This window comes from Rhinopithecus bieti, unplaced genomic scaffold, assembly GCF_001698545.2.
Source record: "Rhinopithecus bieti isolate Rb0 unplaced genomic scaffold, ASM169854v2 scaffold_20175, whole genome shotgun sequence".
Lineage (NCBI taxonomy): Eukaryota > Metazoa > Chordata > Mammalia > Primates > Cercopithecidae > Rhinopithecus > Rhinopithecus bieti.
In genome coordinates this window covers 1,370,781-1,380,935 of record NW_016809984.1, presented here as the reverse complement: position 1 = coordinate 1,380,935, position 10,155 = coordinate 1,370,781, and the positions used below count along the sequence as shown (strand labels likewise).

Here is a 10,155-nt window from a genome sequence, read left to right as displayed (position 1 = left end):
TATTAATAAAAATTAATATTTTAACTATTTTAAAATTAGTTAAATCTAATAAATTATGTGTGTGTGTATATACATATATATATATACACACACACATCTCTCAAATTTAACATGTTCAAAATAAACTCCAAATATTACCCCAGATCAACCTGCTTCACCCACAGTCTCTCCCAAATATCCTGGTGACCCAGCACTTTTTTGTTTGTGAAAAAAAAAAAAAAGTCCTTGTCCCTATGGAGCACACATTCTAGTTTAGAACACAGGTAGCTAACAAATAAAGTATGCATGAATGATATCAGATAAGTGCTATGAGAAAAAAATAAAGTAAAATTGTAAGTGCTGGGGTAACATTGTTAAATAGGGTACTTGGTGAAATTCATTGAACGTGGATCCCCAAAACTTGAGCAGGCTCTAAGAATTCTCCTGAGGAATCTCAGGAATGCTGAAAATAGAGTGGGAAGGTGGCTGGGAGGTAGTATGTCTCTCCTAGAAATATGATTGATATGGAATAGTGAGAATACCATAATCAAGGGTGAGAAAGTGAGGATAGGGAATGTGTTTATGAAAAGGTATAATAATGTGTGACAAAAATGTGGCTCCTGAGTCTGAGAAGGTGATCTTGGGGGACAAAAGGGCAAAAGAAAAGGGAAAGCAATGGATCTCCAGAGACACCCAGGACATGAATCCCGGAAGAAAATGATTTGGATTGGCAAATGCTCTTGCTGGGGATACTAAGAAGACCCAAAGCCTGTTGACACACACAGCTAGGGACCTTGGAGTGAATGCTGCTGTCATGAGATGTTCTCCCATCCCTTTTTCTAGTTCCTTAGAAATATCCAGAAAGTACTGAATTACAAGGACTTATTAAAAGAAAGGAAATCAAACTGTTGATACTTATTTGTATAAAAGTAATCCTTTATGCTGCATTCAATACAAGTTCATCTGAATATGATACTATGCTAATAATATTTACTTCATCTCAGAAAAACGTAAATGAGATTAATCCTCTACTCTTCTTAACCTTTGCTGCACACTGGAATTATCTGGGGAACTCTACAAGGCATAATTCTCGAGTCTCATATAAGAAATTTTGATTTAATTGCTTGGGCAAGACCTGGACATTGGGATATATTTTAATCTGTCAAGGTGATCCTCATGTACAGTCAAAATTGAGAATCTGAAAGTAATTTTCACCACGAGGTTTGTAATATCTAACTTTTTCCCAGAATTTTACAGAATACTAATAAGAGGCTGTGAAAAAAAATGACCCTTTAAAACTCATCCTTACTGGTTTTATACTGGTATATAAAATACATTAACTTTCGTGTCTTAACCTTACATCTAGCTACCTTTCTAAATTAGCTTATTTTCTAATAATTTTTAGGTTACTGGGATTTTGTATGTAAACAATCATATTCTCTTAATAATGACAGTTTTTGTGATGGTTAATATTAGTCAACTTGACCAGATTAAAGGATGTAAAGTATGGTTTCTGGGTGTGTCTGTGAGGGTGTTGCCACAGGAGATTAACATTTGAGTCAGTGGACTGGGAGAGGAAGACCCACCCTCAATGTGTGTGGGCAGTATCCAATCGCCTGCCAGTGTCGGTAGAAAAAGCAGGCAGAAGAAAGTGGAATAAGCTGGTTTGCTGAGTCTTCTGGCTTTCATCTTTCTCCCGTGCTGGACGCTTCCTGCCCTTGAACGTCAGACTCCAGGTTCTCTGGCCTTTGGACTCTTGGATTTACACCAGTGGTTTGTCAGGGGCTCTCTGGCCTTCAGCCACAGACTGAAGGCTGCACTGTCAGCTTCCCTACTTTTGAGGCTTTGGGACTGGGACTGAGGCACTACTGCTCCTTGCTCCTCAGCTTATAGATGGCCTGTCATTGGGCTTTACCTTGTGATCCTTTGAGTCAATTCTCCTTAATAAACTCCCTTTCATATATACATATATCCTATTAGTTCTGTCCCTCTGGAGAACCCTAATACAGTTTTATTTCTTCTTTTCCTTTAATTTATTTTTCTAATCTTACTTCTATCACTACCAGTATAATGCTGAAGAGCAAAGGTGATAGAGGCATTTCTGTCTTGTTCCTGAGTGTAAAGGAACAGCTTCTACTTCTAAAGAAGCTTCTACTTCTACACAAACTTAGAATAATGTTTGTGATTTTTTTGTTATCCTTATCAACTTAAGGAAGCTCCTTTCCATTCTTGGTTTACTTAAAAAAAAAAAGTTATCACAAATGAGTAGTGAATTTCATCAATGTTTGTTTTGTATTTTCAGATGACTACACGGTTTTAATAACAGCTTTATTTGGATAAAACTCAGATACCATAAAACCCACCCTTTTAAAATATACAGTTCAGTGGGTTTTTATATATTAACAGTTATGCAATGATCACCGCTATTTAATTTTAGAAAATTTTCATGACCCAAAAAGAAATGCTGTACCCATAAGCATTAATTATCCATTCCTCTTATCCACCAGCCCCTAGCGACCACTAATCTACTTTCTATCTCTATGGATTTACCTGTTCTGGACCTTTTATATAAGTGGAATAATACAATACATAGTCTTTTGTGACAGCGTCTTTCACTTAGCATAATGTTTTCAAGGTTCATCTGCGTACTTCATTCCTTTTTATGATTGGATAATATTCCATTGTACGGATGTACCACCTTTTTTTTTAGTCCATTCATCAGATTGTGAACAGCTTGTTTCCACTTCTTGGTTGCTATGAATAATGCTGCCATGAATATTTGTGCACAAATTTTTGTGTGGCTATATATTTTCATTTCTCTTGGCTATATACCTATAAATGGAATTTGTGGGTCATATGGTAACTCTGTATTTAACATTTTGAGGCACTGCCAAACTGTTTTCCAAAGTGGCTACACTAGGTTATATTCCCACCAGTAATGATTGAGAATTCCAGTCTCTCCAAATCTTCATCAGTATGCATTATTGTCTTTTTCCCTTTGGCCATCCTGGTAGGTGTGAAGTTGTACCTCATTGTGGTTTTGATTTGCATTTCCCTGATGATTAAGGATACTGACCATCTTTTCAGATGATAATTAGCCATCTGTATATTTTCTTTGGAAAAACACCTATTCAAACCCTCTCATCCTTTCTTACTTGTATAATTTGTCTCTTTACTAGAGAGTTGTAAGAAGACTTTATATATCTTGGATTCCAGTCCCTTATCAGATATATTATTTACAAGTGTTTTCTACCATTCTGTAATTCATTCTTCACTTTCTTGATGGCATACTTTGAGGCACAAAAGTTTTAAAATTAATTAAGTCCAAGTTTTAAAATTAAGTCCAATTTATCTATTTTGTTGTTTTTGCTTATGCGTTTGGTGTCATATCTAAGAAAACATTACCGATGGTAATGAAGATTTCCTCCTATAACTTTTCTTGTTAAGAGTTGCACAGGTTTAGGTATTACACTTAGGTCTATTATCCATGTTTAGTCAATTTTTATATATGGTATGAAGAAAGAATCCAACATCAAGCCAGGCATAGTGGCTCACACCTATTATCTCAGCACTTTGAGAGGATATCATGGGATGACCATTTGAGCCCAGGAGTTCAAAACCAACCTGAGTAACACAGTGAGACCCCATCTCTACCAAAAAAAAAAAAAAGTAAACAATTAGTCGGGCATGGTGACATGAACCTGTGGTCCCAGCTACTTGGCAGGGAGGCTGAAGTGGGAGGATTGCGTCAGCCTGGTAGGTCAAGGCTGCAGTGAGCCATGAATGTGCCACCGTGCTCCAGCCTGGGCAACAAAGCAAGATCATGACTCACAAAATAATAATAATAATAATAATCCAATTTCATTCTTCTGCATGTAAATATCCAGTTGATCCAGCACCATTTGTTGAAAAAACTTATTTTACCATTGAATTGTCTTGGCACCCTTGACTAAAATCATTTGACCATAAATGGGAAGGTTTAATTCTGGACTTGCAATTCTGTTTCAGTGATTCATATGTTATCTTTATGCCAGGACCACAGTGTCTTGATTATTGCAGTTTTGTAGTAAGTTTTTGAAATGGAGAAGTGTGAGTTCTCAAAAATTTTTTATTCTTATTCGAAATGTTTTGGTTACTATGGCTCTCTTACAATACTATATACATTTTAGAGCCAGCTTGTCAATTTCTGCAACAACAAAAAAGCCAGCTGGGATTTACGTAGGGATTGTATTGGTCAATTTGGAGAGTATTGATATCTAAACAGTATTAATCATTCCAATCCATGAACATCAGTAATAGTTCCATTTATTATTGTCTTTTCTGATTTCTTTCAGCAATGCTATATGGCTTTTTAGTGTTAAGTCTTGCACTTTTGTTAAATTTATTTCTAAATATTTTATTCTTTTAATGCTACTGTAAAGGGAAGTGTTTACTTAATTTTATTTTGAATTGTTCATTGCTAGTGTACATGCATACAATTGATTTTGTATATTCATATTGTATTCTGCAAGTCATTGTTTTCTAAACCTTGGCATCCGCCAAAGGAAATGTGTGAGTCTTTTATTACTTACTGAAGCCATTTATTACTTTTAATGGTTTTTTAGTGTAGATTCCTTAGGATCTGCAAATTAAGAGAGTTTTATTTCTTCCTTCCTAATCTGCATAACTTTTATTTCTTTTTCTTGCCTAATCATCCTGGCTAGAATTTCCAGTACAATCTTGAATACAAGTAGCAAGAGCAGATATCCTTGCCTTGTTCCTGATCTTAGGGGAAAAGCATTAGTCTTTCACCATTGAGTATATTAATTTTGTAGATACCTCCCTTCAGGTTACAAAAGTTCCCTTCTGTATTAGTCCATTCTCATGCTGCTATAAAGAACTGCCCGAGACTGGGTAATTTATAAAGAAAAGAGGTTTAATTGACTCATGGTTCCACAAGTCTGGGGTGGGAGGCCTCAGGAAACCTACAATCATGGCAGAAGGCGAAGCAAACATGTCCTTCTTCGCATGGTAGCAGGAAGGAGAAGAATGAGAGCTGAGTAAAGGGGGAAGCCCCTTATAAAACCATCAGATCTCATGAGAACAGATCTCAATATCACAAAAAGAGTATATTAGTCTATTTTCATACTGCTATAAAGAAATACCCAAGACTGGGTAATTTATAAAGAAAAATAGTTTTAATGGACTTACAGTTCCACATGGCTGGGGGGGCCTCAAAATCATGGCAGAAGGTGAAAGAGGAACAAAGGCACATCTTACATGATGGCAGGCAAGAGTCATGTGCAGGGGAACTGTCCTTTATAAAACCATTCACTATCACAAGAATAGCATGTGAAAAACCCACCCTACGTGATTCAATTACCTCCCTCCGGGTCCCTCCCATGACATGTGGGGATTATGGGATCTACAATTCAATATGAGATTTGGGTGAAGACACAGCCAAACCAAAACAAATAGCATGGGGGCATGGGGGAAACTGCCCCATGATTCAATTACCTCCCACATGGTCCCTCCCACCACTTGTGGGGATTATGGGAACTACAGTTAAGATGAGATTTGGGTTGGGACACAGCCGAACCATATCACCTTTTATACTTAGTTTGTTGAGTGGTTTTATCATAAAAGGATGTTGTACCTTTTCAGATGTTTTTTCTACATCTATTGAGATGATCATATGAATGTGTGCCCTTTATTTTATTAATATAGTATATTACATTAATTTTCAGATGTTGAAACAACCTTGACCAAATTCATTAATGCAAGTACAAACTCAAAAAAGCCTACAGGCCTTAGCCTACTATACCTGCATTAAAAATTTTGGTTGGGGTGACCTCGGAGCATAACTCAACCCCCGAACAACCTAAACTGAGACCTCACTAATCTAAGTGGGTTAGACCCAATACATTGACCCAATAATATGATCAACAGAGAAAGTTACCCTAGGGATAACAGCGCAATCCTATTCTAGAGTCCATATTGACAATAGGGTTTACGACCTCGATGTTGGATCAGGACATCCTAACGGTGTAGCCACTATTAAGGGTTCGTTTGTTTAAGGATTAAAGTCTTACATGATCTGAGTTCAGACCGTAGTAATGCAGGTTGGTTTCTATCTATTTAACATTTCTCCTAGTATAAAAGGACAAGAGAGACAGGGCCCACTTCATAAAGCACTCTCACCCTGTAGATAACGCTATCTCAGTCTAACAAATCACCATATACTCTACCCAAGAACAAGGTTTGTTAAGATGGCAGAGCCCGGCAATTGCGTAAAACTTAAAACTTTATAACCAGAGGCTCAACTCTTCTTTTTTTTTTTTTGAGACAGAGTCTCGCTTTGTCACCCAGGCTGGAGTGGAGTGACCTGATCTCTGCTCACTGCAAGCTCCACCTGCTGGGTTCACGCCATTCTCCTGCCTCAGCCTCGCAAGTAGCTGGGACTACAGGCACCCGCCACCATGTCTGGCTAATTTTTTGAATTTTTAGTAGAGACAGGGTTTCACCGTGTTAGCCAGGATGGTCTGGGTCTCCTGACCTCGTGATCCACCCACCTCGGCCTCCCAAAGTGCTGGGATTACAGGCATAAGCCCCCGTGCCCAGCCTCCTCTTCTTAACAATAAGCCTATAATTAACCTTCTCCTACTTATCATTCCCACTGCATTCCTTACATTCATTGAACAAAAAATCTTAGGCTATATACACCTACGCAAAGGACCTAACATTGTAGGTGCCTGCGGACTGCTTCAACCATTCACTGACGCAACACTTTCCATACAAGAACCCTTACAGACCTCAACATCTACATCTACTATCACCCTTTATATTATTGCTCCAACCCTGGCCCTTTCTATTGCTCTCCTCTGTGAAGTCCCCTCTCTATAACAAATCCCCTAATTAATTGTAATATAGGCCTCCTATTTATGCTAGCCACATCAAGCCTAGCTGTCTGTTCTATTCTATGGTCCGGATGAGCATCTAATTCAAATTCATACTAGCTCCTACCCCAATCTTAATTTAAAAAATAAATCCCTGCTCTACAGAAGCAGCCACCAAATACTTCCTTACACAAGTAACCACATCTGTAATTCTCATAATAGGTATCCTTTCCAATAACCTGGCCTCTGGACAGTGAACAATAATAAACACTATTCATCAATTTTCATCCTTAATAATAATAACGGCCCTAGTAATAAAACTAAGAATAGCCCCCTTTCACTTCTGAGTCCCAGAAGTAACTCAAGGAACCTCTCTAATGTCTGGCATACTTCTTCTCACATGACAAAAACTAGCCCCTATCTCGATCATGTTTCAAATTTTCCCAATTATAAACATGAACATCCTCCTATCCATCACAATCCGATCCATTATAGTAGGCGGCTGAGGAGGACTTAATCAAGCACAACTGCGTAAAATCATAGCCTACTCCTCAATTACTTACCTAAGTTGAATAACAGAAGTAATAATTTGCAACCCAAACATTACCATTCTAAACCTGATTACTTAACAACTACCACATTTCTAGCACTCAACCTGAGTATAAGCACAACCCTGTCACCATCTCGCACCTGAAACAAATTAACATGGTTAACACCTATAATTCCACTAATTTTACTATCCCTAGGAGGTTTGCCCCCATTAAAAGGATTTCTGCTTAAATGAACCATCATTCAAGAATTTACAAAAATCAAGTCTTATTACCCCTGCCATCATAACTATCATAACTCAACTCAACCTGTACTTTTACATATGCCTAATTTATTCCATCTCAGTAACAATATTCCCCACATCTAATAATATGAAAATAAAATGACAATTCGAAAATACAAAAACTATATTTCTCTTCCCCCCACTGATCTTTTCTACCCTCCTCTTACCTATCTCTCCATTGATACTGACTATAACTTAGAAATTTAGGTTACATAAGACCAAGAACCTTCAAAGCCCTTAGTAAGTAAATTGTATTTAACTTCTGTAACAGACCTAAGGACTGCAAGACTCTATTCTGCATCAATTGAATGCAAATCAACAATTTTAATTAAGCTAAGCTCTTGCTAGATTGGTGGAATTCAAACCCACGAAAATTTAGTTAACAGCTAAACACTCTAATCAACTGGCTTCAATCTACTTCTCCTGCCATTGCGGGCAGAAAGGCAGGAGAAGCCCCGGCAGGATTGAAGCTGCTCCTTTGAATTTGCAATTCAATGTGACAAACCACCTCGGGGCTGGTAAAAAGAGGCCTTGACCTCTGTCTTTAGATTTACAGTGTAATGCTTACTCAGCCATTTCACCTTTTTTCCACTTAGGTTCATCAATCGTTGGTTGTTTTCAACACTCTACCTGCTATTCAGCGCATGAGCGGGGATAGTGGGCACCGCCCTAAGCCTTCTCATTCGAGCAGAATTAGGTCAATCAGGAACTCTGCTAGGAGATGATCAGATATACAATGTTATTGTTACCGCCCGCGCATTCGTCAATCTTTATGGTAATACCAATCATAACTGGGGGTTTCGGCAACTGACTAGTCCCTCTGATAATTGGTGCACCCGATATGGCGTTCCCCCGGATAAATAATATAAGCTTCTCACTTCTCCCTTCTTCCCCCTTTCCTACTCCTACTTGCATCATCAATAGTAGAAGCCGGCGCGGGAACCGGCTGAACAGTATACCCCCACTTTAGCAGGAAGCCTAACACATGCAGGAACCTCTGTGCATCTAACCATTTTGTCTCTCCACCTAGCAGGCGTTTCTTCTGTTTTAGGGGCCATTAATTTTATTACCACAATTATTAACACAAAACCCCCCAGCCATATCCCAGTATCAAAACACCCGTTTTCGGGTGATCAGTCCTCATTACGGCAATCCTTCTACTCCTTTCTCTCCCAGTCCTAGCCGCCGGCATTACCATACTATTAATTGACCGTGGCCTCAAGACTCCTTTTTTGGTCCTGCTGGTGGGGGTGAGCCTATCTTATATCAACATTTATTCTGATTATTTGGTCAGAAAGAATCAACAATCTTGGATTACTTGAGAAAATCCCACCTGTTTGCAGTATACGTTGCTGGATTCAGTTTGCTGGTATTCTGCTGAGGATTTTTGCCTCTGTATTCATAAGAGATATTGGTCTGTATTACAATGTCTCTAGCTTTGTTATCAAGGTAAAACTGGCCTCATTGAATGAGTTGGGAGCCACTGCACCCAGCCCCCTGTTCGTTTCTTTTGTATTCAGTCGAAATGCTCAATTTTTCCTGTTTACTGCATTCTCACAAATTCTAATTCACTGGCAATTATTTGTGCTACTTTTTTTCCCTTCAGAGTCATCCCCAATTCTATGACACATTGACTCTTTTAATTCATTTGTGAGTATTGACATCACAATCTCTCCAAATCCTTTAGTTTCAGGATTTTCTTTGATTGTTCAAATATTTCAGAATTTGCTTACTAACCTTATGATAATCAACCACTGAGCCTCCACTGACATTTTTAGAATTAACTCTCCATTTGTAATTAATATAAAATACGTTGCTAGCCAGGAAAATATTTCTAAACTTCTCTTCTTGCTGTTACTTGAAAATAAGAACAAAATATTTACTAGAAAAAAAGTCATGCAAAATCTTGTTCTGTATTCTCCTGAGAAATGTCAATCTGATTCTTGATCTGTTCTTTCAAAATTTTATAAATTTCCTTTGACTTCGGTATTCTTAAATCTCTACAATGCGTTTAAGTGTGACGAATTCCTCCCCCTTTATCTGTCTTCTTTGACACCCTTNGCCATAACAAAATACCATAAACTGGGTAGCTTATAAACAACATAAATATATTTCTCAGTTTTAGAAGCTGCAAAGTCCAAGATCTAGGCACCAGCAGATTCAGTTTCTGGCGAGGGCCCACTTCCTTGTGGATAGACAGCCATCTTTTTCCTAAGGGCAAAGGAGCTCTCTAGGGCGTCTTTTATAAGGACACTGTATTAGTCTGTTTTCACGCTGCTGATACAGACATACCTGAGACTGGGCAATTTACAAAAGAAAGAGGTTTAATTGACTTACAGTTCCAAGTGATTGGGGAAGCCTCACAATCAAGGTGGAAGGCAGGAGGAGCAAGTCACATCTTACCTGGATGGCAGCAGGCAAAGAGAGGAGGACTTGTGCAGTAGAACTCCCCTTTTTATAACCATCAGA

The 10,155-nt window shown here is 38.3% G+C and overlaps 1 pseudogene; it reads right to left on the bottom strand.

The window, feature by feature from the left end:
• The window catches only part of LOC108541471 (myosin light polypeptide 6-like), a 9,577-nt pseudogene extending 976 nt beyond the window's left edge, over positions 1 to 8,601 (bottom strand).
• Between the last annotated feature and the right edge of the window lie 1,554 nt (positions 8,602 to 10,155).